Source organism: Cherax quadricarinatus, chromosome 3 (assembly GCF_038502225.1).
Source record: "Cherax quadricarinatus isolate ZL_2023a chromosome 3, ASM3850222v1, whole genome shotgun sequence".
In the NCBI taxonomy this organism is placed as follows: domain Eukaryota; kingdom Metazoa; phylum Arthropoda; class Malacostraca; order Decapoda; family Parastacidae; genus Cherax; species Cherax quadricarinatus.
In genome coordinates this window covers 38,757,386-38,769,687 of record NC_091294.1, presented here as the reverse complement: position 1 = coordinate 38,769,687, position 12,302 = coordinate 38,757,386, and the positions used below count along the sequence as shown (strand labels likewise).

Here is a 12,302-nt window from a genome sequence, read left to right as displayed (position 1 = left end):
GTGGGTGGAGGCGGTCATAATGTAGGGGTGGGTGGAGGCGGTCATAATGTAAGGGTGGGTGGAGGCGGTCATAATGTAGGGGTGGGTGGAGGCGGTCATAATGTAGGGGTGGGTGGAGGCGGTCATAATGTAGGGGTGGGTGGAGGCGGTCATAATGTAGGGGTGGGTGGAGGCGGTCATAATGTAAGGGTGGGTGGAGGCGGTCATAATGTAGGGGTGGGTGGAGGCAGTCATAATGTAGGGGTGGGTGGAGGCAGTCATAATGTAGGGGTGGGTGGAGGCGGTCATAATGTAGGGGTGGGTGGAGACGGTCATAATGTAGGGGTGGGTGGAGGCAGTCATAATGTAGGGGTGGGTGTAGGCGGTCATAATGTAGGGGTGGGTGGAGGCGGTCATAATGTAGGGGTGGGTGGAGGCGGTCATAATGTAGGGGTGGGTGGAGGCGGTCATAATGTAGGGGTGGGTGGAGGCGGTCATAATGTAGGGGTGGGTGGAGACGGTCATAATGTAGGGGTGGGTGGAAGCGGTCATAATGTAGGGGTGGGTGGAGACGGTCATAATGTAGGGGTGGGTGGAGGCGGTCATAATGTAGGGGTGGGTGGAGGCGGTCATAATGTAGGGGTGGGTGGAGGCGGTCATAATGTAGGGGTGGGTGGAGGCGGTTGTGTATGAAGTTGGCCAGGAGCGCCAGTGGGTGGAGGCGGCCTGGAGGGTGTGGTGGCTTGGTTGTGGGTGGGCATGGCCACGTGGGGAAGAGGGTTACGTTAAGGGTGGGCATGGCCAGGCAGTGGATTGTGGGTGGGCCGTGCCCCGCCCCGGAGGTGGGGTAAACAGCGAGGCAGAGCTGGGCATCACTAGTCGAGTTGGCAATGCCTGCCAAACATTACACAGTGTATGTGCGAATATTTCCCCGGGGCACCTGTGTCAGGACACGCTTACGTGTAGTGGACATGGGTACAGTGTAAATACGGGCACCGAGTGCAGTATAAGCGGTCTGTCTATAGTGAACAAGTTGGCGCAGGTGAATGGTGTAGAAGTAACCAAAAAGACCCCAGTGGAAATGTAGAGATTGTAGTGGGCACGTAGTAACCCTGGTGGACATGTAGGAACCCTGGTGGACACGTAGGAACCCTGGTGGACACGTAGTAACCCTGTGGAAACATAGGAACCCTGGTGGACATGTAGGAACCCTGTGGAAACATATGAACCCTGGTGGACACGTAGGAACCCTGGTGGACACGTAGGAACCCTGGTGGACACGTAGGAACCCTGGTGGACACGTAGGAACCCTGGTGGACACGTAGGAACCCTGGTGGACACGTAGGAACCCTGTGGAAACATAGGAACCCTGGTGGACACGTAGGAACCCTGGTGGGCACGTAGGAACCCTGGTGGACACGTAGGAACCCTGGTGGACACGTAGGAACCCCGGTGGACACGTAGGAACCCTGGTGGACACGTATGAACCCTGGTGGACACGTAGGAATCCTGTATTGGAAACTGTATTGGAAATGTATGGTCACTACTGGACATGTAGAGATTGTACAGTGGACACACAAATGGTATCAACCTGGACTTGGAAAAAATGTACCGCCATTGAAAAAAAAAAAAAAGAGTAGAAATGAAAATTCTTAAAATATAATCATCCAAGAAATATGCAAATTTTGATGAAAAATGTTTCGTCAGTAGCAAAAACAACACTAATAGCAACACTGGCAACACCAACACTGGCAACACTGGCAACAGCAACACTGGCAACACTGGCATTAACAACACTGGCAACACCAACACTGGCAACACTGGCATTAGCAACACTGGCAACACCAACACTGGCAACACTGGCATTAGCAACACTGGCAACACCAACACTGGCAACACTGGCAACAGCAACACTGGCAACACTGGCATTAACAACACTGGCAACACCAACACTGGCAACACTGGCATTAACAACACTGGCAACAACAACATTGGCAAAAGCAACATTGGCAACAACACTGGCAACACTGATAACAACAACACTGGCAACAGCACTGGCAACACTGATAGCAAAAACACTGGCAACACTGGTAACAACAACACTGGCAACAACAACACTGGCAACACTGATAACAACAACACTGGCAACAACAACACTGGCAACACTGATAACAACAACACTGGCAACAACAACACTGGCAGCAACACCAATGGCTTTGATGTCTCAACTGATAAAAAAAAAAAAATATATGGTGACCTGGATAGCTACATACGTTGAGTGGGTAGAATACCTGGAGGTTACCTGGAGGTTACCTGGAGGTTACCTGGAGGTTATTCCGGGGATCAACGCCCCCGCGGCCCGGTCCATGACCAGGCCTCCCGATGGATCAGGGCCTGATCAACTAGGCTGTTACTGCTGGCCGCATGCAGTCCAACGTACGAGCCACAGCCCGGCTGATCCGGCACTGACTTTAGGTATCTGTCCAACTCTCTCTTGAAGGCAGCCAGGGGTTTATTGGCAATTCCCCTAATGCTTGATGGGAGGGTGTTGAACAGTTTTGGGCCCCGGACACTTATGGTGTTTTCCCTTAGTGTACCAATGGCGCCCCTACTTTTTATTGGGGGCATTTTGCATCGCTTGCCCAGTCTTTTACTTTCGTAGGGAGTGATTTCTGTGTGCAGATTTGGGACCATTCCTTCCAAGATTTTCCAAGTGTAGATTATGATATATCTCTCCCTCCTGCATTCCAACGAGTACAAGTCAAGTGCTTCCAAGCGTTCCCAGTAGTTAAGGTGCTTGACAGAACTTATACGTGCAGTAAAGGATCTCTGTACACTCTCTAGATCTGCGATTTCACCTGCTTTGAATGGAGATGTTAATGTACAGCAGTATTCCAGCCTAGAGAGAACAAGCGATTTGAAAAGGATCATCATGGGCTTGGCATCTCTCGTTTTGAAAGTTCTCATTATCCATCCAATCATATTCTTTGCACGTGCGATCGTGGCACTGTTGTGATCCTTGAAAGTGAGATCCTCAGACATTACTACTCCCAGGTCCCTTACATTATTTTTCCACTCTATTGTATGGCCGGAGTCAGTAGTATACTCTGTTCTAGTTATTATCTCCTCCAGTTTTCCATAACGGAGTAGTTGGAATTTGTCCTCATTGAACATCATATTGTTTACCGTGGCCCACTGGAAAACTTTGTTTATATCTTCTTGGAGGTTAACCGCGTCCTCAGCAGATGACAGCCTCATGCAGATCCTAGTATCATCCGCAAAGGATGATACGGTGCTGTGGTGTATATCTCTGTTTATGTCTGATATGAGGATAAGGAATAAGATGGGGGCGAGTACTGTGCCTTGTGGAACAGAGCTCTTCACTATGGCAGCCTCCGATTTAACTCTGTTGACCACTACTCTTTGTGTTCGATTTGTTAGGAAGTTGAAGATCCATCTCCCCACTTTCCCAGTTATTCCTTTAGCACGTATTTTATGGGCTATTACGCCATGATCGCATTTGTCAAATGCTTTTGCAAAGTCTGTGTATATTACATCTGCATTCTGATTTTCTTCCAGTGCATCCAAGGCCATGTCATAGTGATCCAGTAGTTGTGAGAGGCAGGAGCGACCTGCCCTGAACCCATGTTGCCCTGGATTGTGCAGATTTTGGGAATCCAGGTGATTTGCAATCCTGCTTCTTAGCACTCTTTCAAAGATTTTTATGATGTGGGACGTCAGAGCTATTGGTCTATAGTTCTTAGCTAATGCTTTGCTGCCACCTTTATGGAGTGGGGCTATATCCGTTGTTTTAAGTGACTGTGGAATTTCACCCATGTCCAAGCTCCTCCTCCATAGTGTACTTAGGGCACGCGAGAGGGGTTTCTTGCAGTTCTTAATGAAAACAGAGTTCCACGAGTCTGGGCCCGGGGCTGAGTGCATAGGCATGTTGTCAATGGCTTTTTCGAAATCTATCGGAGTTAGGGTAATGTCGGAAATCTGGCATACATTTATGGAGTTTTGAGGCTCATTCATGAAGAAATCATTTGGGTCGTCGATCCTCAGACCGATTAGTGGTTCACTAAACACAGAGTCGTACTGGGATTTCAATATTTCACTCATTTCCTTGTTGTCATCTGTGTAAGTCCCATCCTGTCTGAGTAAGGGCCCGATTCTAGATGTGGTATTTGCCTTGTTTTTGGCATATGAAAAGAAATATTTTGAATTTCTTTCAATTTCACTAATAGCTTTAAGCTGGCTGGATTTATTTGAGTGAATGAACATTCCCCTCCCCCCAAAGTGAAAAGCAAGGGCGCCATGAGTACGCTAAGAGACAACACAATAAGTGTCAGGGGCCCAAGACTGTTCAACTTCCTTCCAGCATACGTAGGGGGGACTGTCCACCAATAGACCTCTGGCTGTCTTCAAGAAGGCGCTGGACAGGCACCTAAAGTCAATTCCTGACCAGCCGGGCTGTGACTCGTTCATTGGATTGCGTGCGGCCAACAGTAACAACCTGGTTGATCAGGCCCTGATCCACCGTGAGGCAGGGTCATGGACCGAGGCGAGTACTGTGCCTTGTGGAACAGAGCTCTCCACTATGGTAGCTTCAGATTTATCTCTGTTTGCCACTACTCTTTGCGCTCGACTGGTTAGAAAGTTGAAGATCCATCTGCCCACTTTGCCAGTTATCCCTTTAGAACGCATTTTGTGTGCACCATGAAGGCGCTTTTCAAAGGCTTTTGCAAAATCTGTGTATACTACATCTGTATTCTGTTTGTTTTCCACTGCATCCAAGACCATTTCATAGTGGTCCAGTAGTTGCGAGAGGCAGGAGCGACCTGCTCTGAACCCATGTTGCCATGGATTGTACAATTGTTGGGAATCCAAGTAGTTTGCAATCCTGGTTTTACTACTACTACTACTACTACTACTACTACTAGAAGAAGAGCAGAGAAGGGCTTTGAAATTGTAATTATAAAAAGGCAAAATACAAAACAGTAATTTTCTTTCTCTTATGCCCTGATCCATCTGGAGGCCTGGTCGTGGACCGGGCCCCGGGGACGTTGATCCCTGGAATACCCTCCAGGTAGGTAGACACCCCTCCCATACCCCAAACACACCATACTCTAGATTCCATTCTCCAACACCTATATCCAAAATCTTGATCTTTTCCAGTGTAAGAACCTTCTCCACAATCGCCCTTATAGTCCCCATCCCCCACTTTCCTCTATGCTCCCTCCCACCTCCATTATTCCATGATCAAGGACTAGGCAACCAGGATCCTGAAAATCGGAACACAGTAAGAGAAAGGAAACTGAAACTTTCATTCACTGATGCAGATGAGATAACAAACATTAGTGGTGAATGGAATGAGCGAAGAGCAGAGGCAAAAACCAGGCAATATATCACTCAGAGACAAAACCGGTGATAATGATAGAATCATCATTTTCCCCAACTGAATATTAAATTATGATTAAGGATAGAGAAAACGGAATAGAAAATCAGTCAGGTTTTGAGGAGGTTAGAGGAAGAAACTGAGGGGAGTCAAATGAATAGCCACCAGGCACTAGACTGGAGGACCCCAAAAAAGACGTTAGTGACGTTCAGCTCGATACTAACCAACAGGAAGTTAAGACAGGAATATGACAATGGTAGCACAGCGATGATGGATACCACAGTAGAGGAGGCAAGAGGATCTGATGACCAATACAGAACTACTCAGCACGGAAAATTTAATAGGAAGAAAATGGTGAGAGAATTGTGATCCACACTAGGAACCAGAAACGTGGAGGAGTAAGATGATGGAGTTGGAGAAGAGTAACTTTATGTGGCAACATGTCTGGGACATAATCAAAGAGAGAAGGGAAGAACCAGCAAATGTGATGTACGTGAAATGGAATGTGAGAGACCCCAGTGTGTTAGTGACCAAACAGTTCTGAGTTGCCAATGCCCCCCGTGAGAGTAAACTTGGAGAGAAACATAGCGTATGAAGGGGGAAACCGGACATCAAAAGAACAGACTAAACAAGTATGAGAAAATTTTTGGATGCAGTGCAGTGAGAGAGAGAATGAAAAATAATGAATGAAATTGATTTCGTAGCTGGAAAGGGCCGGGTAGCAGAGGAGAAATTCTTACAGTGCTCAGGAGCAGAAAAAACAATGGAATGAAAAGGAGCGAACAGATGGTTCACTCAGAGATACAATGAGGCAAAAGCTAAAATTGCAAGATTGTAGAAGAATGTATAAAACAGTGAAAAGTAGAAAGCAAGGAAGAGAGCAGAGAAGCTAGAAACAAATATTCATGGGACACGAGGGCACAGCTTGACGTTAAACAGACAGGTGAGTTCGAGAGATATTAGGAACTATTTCTCCAGCCTCTGAGTGGTCAGGAAGTGGAAAGACCTGGACAGCAAATGGGAGAGTCAGGATAAGGGGTCACCACCACATACGTGCAAAGCGGCAACCCCGCCAAAAACCGAGTTGAGTGCCAGGGCCAGTGACACAGGTACAGGCACATTGCCAGGGCCAATGACACAGGTACAGGCACATTGCCAATTTCCTTTAACACCTCAGGGCATATAAACATGTAAATACAGCGTTCCTATAACAAACCTTGATGCGCCAGAGACATTTCCAGTTCCTCTTTGGAATTATATATATCTATATATATATATATATATATATATATATATATATATATATACATATATATATATATATATTTGCAATAAGATCACAGTAAACAGGTGATTTTAAAATATGCAAAACCACCACTCTGAAAGAATAGAGAAATTCCAAGCGATTTCGTGACTACTCACATTATCCTTGATAATGTGAGTAGTCACGAAAGCGCTTGGAATTTCTCTATTCTTTCAGAGTGGTTGTTTTGCATATATATATATATATATATATATATATATATATATATATATATATATATATATATATATATATATATATATACACTGATCTCTGGCTGAAGGAGACTCGAACCTACGAACCTTGGAACAAGGTACTCAGTGCTTTACCAATCTACCCACACTGGACCAATACCTTGGAGTCCAGCTTGCGCTAGACTTTGATCCAAGGCAGCCAGCTTTCAGGGAGAAGGCTTCGTAGGTTCGAGTCTCCTTCAGCCAGAGATCAGTGTTTGTGTATATTTCGCCTGCTCTTGCGAATTCCTTGCATTGTTAATATCTCGAGTAAGGCTGATGCCTGCAAGGGATGAGATGAAAAGCTGTAAGCCTTCTCCCTGAAAGCTGGCTGCCTTGGATCAAAGTCTAGCGCAAGCTGGACTCCAAGGTATTGGTCCAGTGTGGGTAGATTGGTAAAGCACTGCGTACCTTGTTCCAAGGTTCGTATGTTCGAGTCTCCTTCAGCCAGAGATCAGTGTTTGTGTATAATTCGCCTGCTCTTGCGAATTCCTTGCATATATATATATATATATATATATATATATATATATATATATATATATATATATATATATATATATATATATATATATATATATATATATAAACACATTGGCCGTTTCCCACCAAGTCAGGGTGACCAGAAAAGGAAATTCATTATCATTCACTCCATCACTGTCTTGCCAAAGGCACACCTACACTTCAGTTATAAAACTGCAACATTAACACCCCTCCTTCAGAGTGCAGACACTGTACTTCCCACCTCCAGGACTCAAGTTCGGCCTGCCGGTTTCCCTGATTCCTTTCATAAATGTTACCCTGCTCACACTCCAACAGAAAGTCAAGTCATAAAAACCTTCGTCTCCACTCGCTTCTGTCTAACACGCTCGAAATTGAGAAGCCACCGTAAGAGGCAAGAGCGACCTGTTTTAAACCCATGTTGGCTGGGATATGCAGTTGTGTGTGAATCCACAAGTTACCAGATTCTGATAATGTGGGACGTCATTGCTATTACACTTTGTATATGTACCCGCATTTACGTACAAATACAAACATAGGATGGTTACAGTAAGTAATTTCACAGCTTTAAGGAGAAAAATCTAAGATTATTGCTGGAAGCCATTTTATCCTCTTCTCCAAGGCTGAATATGGGTTATCATGAGACTGTTGCACCTGAGATGGAACCAATACATAACAAGATGTTTAATGAATATTTGTCAGAGAGAGAGAAAACCTGATGTAGAGTCAGTGTCATACTGGATGCCAGTGTTGTCACCAGGAGTATACTAAACACTCGTCAGTGAGAAGGAATATACCTGGAGTATACCTATATATGGAGAGGGTGTCGGGAAGTCAACGCCCCCGGGGGCACGGTCTGTGACCAGGAGGGATACATACGGTGACTGGAACGTGCAGTGACAATTTGTCTCTGTATTTCATCCTACAGCCCTCTTCCTCCTCTTTCACTCTCTTCTTCCTCTTCCTCCTCCTCTTTCACTCTCTTCTTCCTCTTCCTCCTCCTCTTTCACTCTCTTCTTCCTCTTCCTCCTCCTCTTTCACTCTCTTCTTCCTCTTCCTCCTCCTCTTTCACTCTCTTCTTCCTCTTCCTCCTCCTCTTTCACTCTCTTCTTCCTCTTAACCCTACCTTCCTCACTTTATATAAGCACAAATGGTCAGCACTAATGCTTGTATGGGAGGTGGGCGTGGCGCCAACCTCCACCCACGTGGGCGTGACGCAATGTATGGATAAATACTTCCTTATCACCCTCAAGGAATCAAAGTGAAAACACCAGGCAAATATCTCTCCTTATAAGAGACTAGAATCTCGTTCACTTCTTAAGAACTATTTATTTCTCGGTACAGACACGCACGCACGCGCCCACACACACACTCACACACACACACACACACACACACACACACACATCCTGCCTAAACAAGTATTAAACAAGTGAACGTCTATTATAAGTTCGGTTACTCACACCGACGTTTAAGAACTGTCAGCAGCAAATAGGTACCTGGGTGTTAGTCGACTGGTGTGGGTCGCATCCTGGGGGACAAGATTAAGGACCCCAATGGAAATAAGTTAGACAGTCCTCGATGACGCACTGACTTTCTTGGGTTATCCTGGGTGGCTAACCCTCCGGGGTTAAAAATCCGAACGAAATCTTATCTTATCTTACAAAGAACAATACAGATTGAAAACAGCACATTCACTACCATGATAAAGAAATGTGTCGAGTTAAACACATTTGTGGAGAGAGTAAGAAGGTCAATAAACCACAAGACTTAGACAGAGGCTAAGCTATAGGTGTCTCTGGCAACATATAGTGAGTATGGTGATGGAGATGATGTGAAATATTGTATGGAGAGAGACAGGGCCATACACTGCAACATTTGGATAGACAGGGCCATACACTGCAACATTTGGAGAGACAGGGCCATACACTGCAACATTTGGAGAGACAGGGCCATACACTGCAACATTTGGAGAGACAGGGCCATACACTGCAACATTTGGAGAGACAGGGCCATACACTGCAACATTTGGAGAGACAGGGCCATACACTGCAATATCTGGAGAGACAGGGCCATACACTGCAACATTTGGAGAGACAGGGCCATACACTGCAACATTTGGAGAGGCAGGGCCATACACTGCAACATTTGGAGAGACAGGGCCATACACTGCAACATCTGGAGAGACAGGGCCATACACTGTAACATCCGGCCATTTAGAGACACTCAAACAAAGGGGCAAGTCACTCCATTGTTAATGATGTCTGAAATGACTCACGAAATAGTAATTCACAGCTGCAGACGAATCACGGAACGGGTTGGGGAGGATGAAGCCATGAGAAGTGAGTCCTAATTTAAACTCACAGGCTAATTGAATTTTCTTGAAATCGTATCTACATATTGTGTAGATTACCTGTTTGATGAAGTTGTAATATGTGAAATGAAACTGTTACCAGCTGGGTCTGACAAAGACCCATTTGTGACCTCTGTAATCCTGTTTTTTTTTTCTTTTTTTTTTTTTGTTTTGGAGTTACCACTCACAGGATGAGCTGCGGGTGTACAATAAACTAGCAGCTCAGGCGGCACTGAGGTGAGGATCAGTCATACGATGGCCTGCTAAATGGAACTTTTGGTCATGTGATCGAGGCCTTGCCCTGGCTCCCGGTGCACCCAGGGAAAGAAAGCTAAACTGCGTCATTCGATGTGTTTTTATACGCCTTGTATATGGATGGATCGAGAAGACAAACTTTATAAAAAATAAATTGGTCTCTCCGACACTGATTTTTAAAATTATTCCATTTTAGTTCACGCTAAAAAAACTGTAAGAACTACAATATATATATATATATGTATATATATATATATATATATATATATATATATATATATATATATATATATATATATATATATATATATATATATGTATATATATATATATATATATATATATATATATATATATATATATATATATATATATATATATATATATATATATATGTATGTATATATATATATATATATATATATATATATATATATATATATATATATATATATATATATATATAATATATATATATATATATATATATATATATATATATATATATATATATATATATATATATATATATATATATATATATATATATATATATATATATAAGTGTGTGTGTGTGATTGAGAGAGCAAGAGAGGGAGACAGACAGACAAAGACAGACAGACAGACAGATGCACTTTTATTGAGAATTTTCTCTTGAAGAATACGTTACTTTTATCGTGAATAATGCGAATTTTAAATAATAGATGGCTCTTAGTACGATATACAGTAATCACCAGCTGGGTTAAGGGACTATAAAGTAGCGAACGTCAGTAGTATTATTATCACGTATTCGCTTGCATTCACCTAAAACCGCTCACCTGTAAAACAAGCAACATAATTTAAAACAAAATTAATAAAACAATATGGTTTTGCAAGCAGTTACTACAGACAGCAGCAGGTGGAGTGGAGTGTCGTGTTGGAACACTGTATATTACAGACCTAACGAATTTAGTGGAGGTTCTGAGGTGAGCCGAGGCTAGTCCATACCGCCTCGCTATCTCCCAAACTTTCCTTCATTCTTGAAAAGCCGAGTTAAGGAACGCTGTGTGACCCGGGAAGAGCAGAGCGTCTTTCCTGGCCTTCACTGCGTCGCCGCCCTCGTACCGTCAGGTGGCGTAAGTCTGTGTAGCAGCGACTCCTGGTGAGTCTAGCAGATAGAGTCTGGCGGAGGTACCTGCATTTTGTCCAGGTGTTGAGATGTAGCCTCACAGTCTCGGTGTCTTGGACACATGGACAGGTACAACAGGGAAGACGTGATATCTTGCGTAATTTACTGTTGTTTGCAATTTATTTCTCAACTTTCAATGCTGCAGTAAGGCAAATGCACTGAGAATTGTGCGTGTAATCTTGTAGTATATATGAAACATTGCTGGAATTATAGTGCTCTTTGAACGCTAAGAAATCTTAAAAGGTAAGACGTTTTGGATAAGATGTTTGAGATTTTCACTGCGACTCACTGAGGAAGTTTACATCAGTGAAAATACATTTTGATGGTGTGGAAACGTGCTCGACGTGTTGAACAGCATGACAGCAACGCAGGGAGACTATCCAGCATTCTTAAGAGGCTAAGACGACCTCATCTAGTGCACCAAAGTGGTATGGATTATTACCGTCTCAGAGTGAACCAGTTCGAGGAGTCTGCTGTGCCTCTCTCCGCTACCTTCCTGGAGACTGACGGAGGGACGAGTGTTAGTGGGATCAGACCATCTTTCCTACAAGCTTAGCTGCCCACCATTTAACTGGTAAGTGACTCACGAAATCGTAATGACACAATTGCAAACAAACCATATCACTGGTGGGGATAGAACCCGCGATCAGAGAGTCTCAAAACTGATCTCTGATCGTGGGTTCTATCCCCGCCCGTGGTATGGTTTGTTTAACTTGTAAGTGCCACTACGCTTCTCTTTCTTTAGCACTACCAATTCTTTTATCTGCATTTTCTTCATGAATTACAGGGAGTCGAAGTGGACGTAAGAAATTTCGACCCAGCCACCCAGTTAACTTATTGTGGTAACCTCAACAAGGAATTCCCAAAACCTCTCACATACTGGACTGGTAATGTTAGCAGAGGTCACCAACTGCAACCCGTTAGAAAACTTTAACAGGAAAGCTCGTCTTGCAACCGTGCTGTCATTGTTAATGAATTTTTTTTCTTTTTCGAATACTACCTTTTAGCGAAAATATTGTGGCTGGCAACACCTGTGCACAGATTAATACATTTAATAAGAAAACGTTTCGCTCCGAGAGGTTTCGCCAGTCGTTGTGGGTGTGGGAGGTGAT

At 44.0% G+C, this 12,302-nt stretch overlaps 1 protein-coding gene across 4 annotated transcripts in view; it reads left to right on the top strand.

Moving 5' to 3' along the window:
* The first annotated feature begins 851 nt into the window (after positions 1–851).
* Positions 852–12,302, top strand: part of LOC128684057 (uncharacterized) — a 513,285-nt gene continuing 501,834 nt past the window's right edge. For 2 of the 4 annotated variants that reach the window (XM_070091283.1, XM_070091277.1), the window contains exons 1-2: positions 855–892; positions 10,902–11,764. The gene's annotated coding sequence lies outside the window, so the exon portion shown is untranslated. Of the gene's footprint in view, positions 893–10,901; positions 11,765–12,302 lie in introns of all 4 variants that reach the window. The other 2 variants (XM_070091290.1, XM_070091274.1) reach the window with 2 other exon arrangements.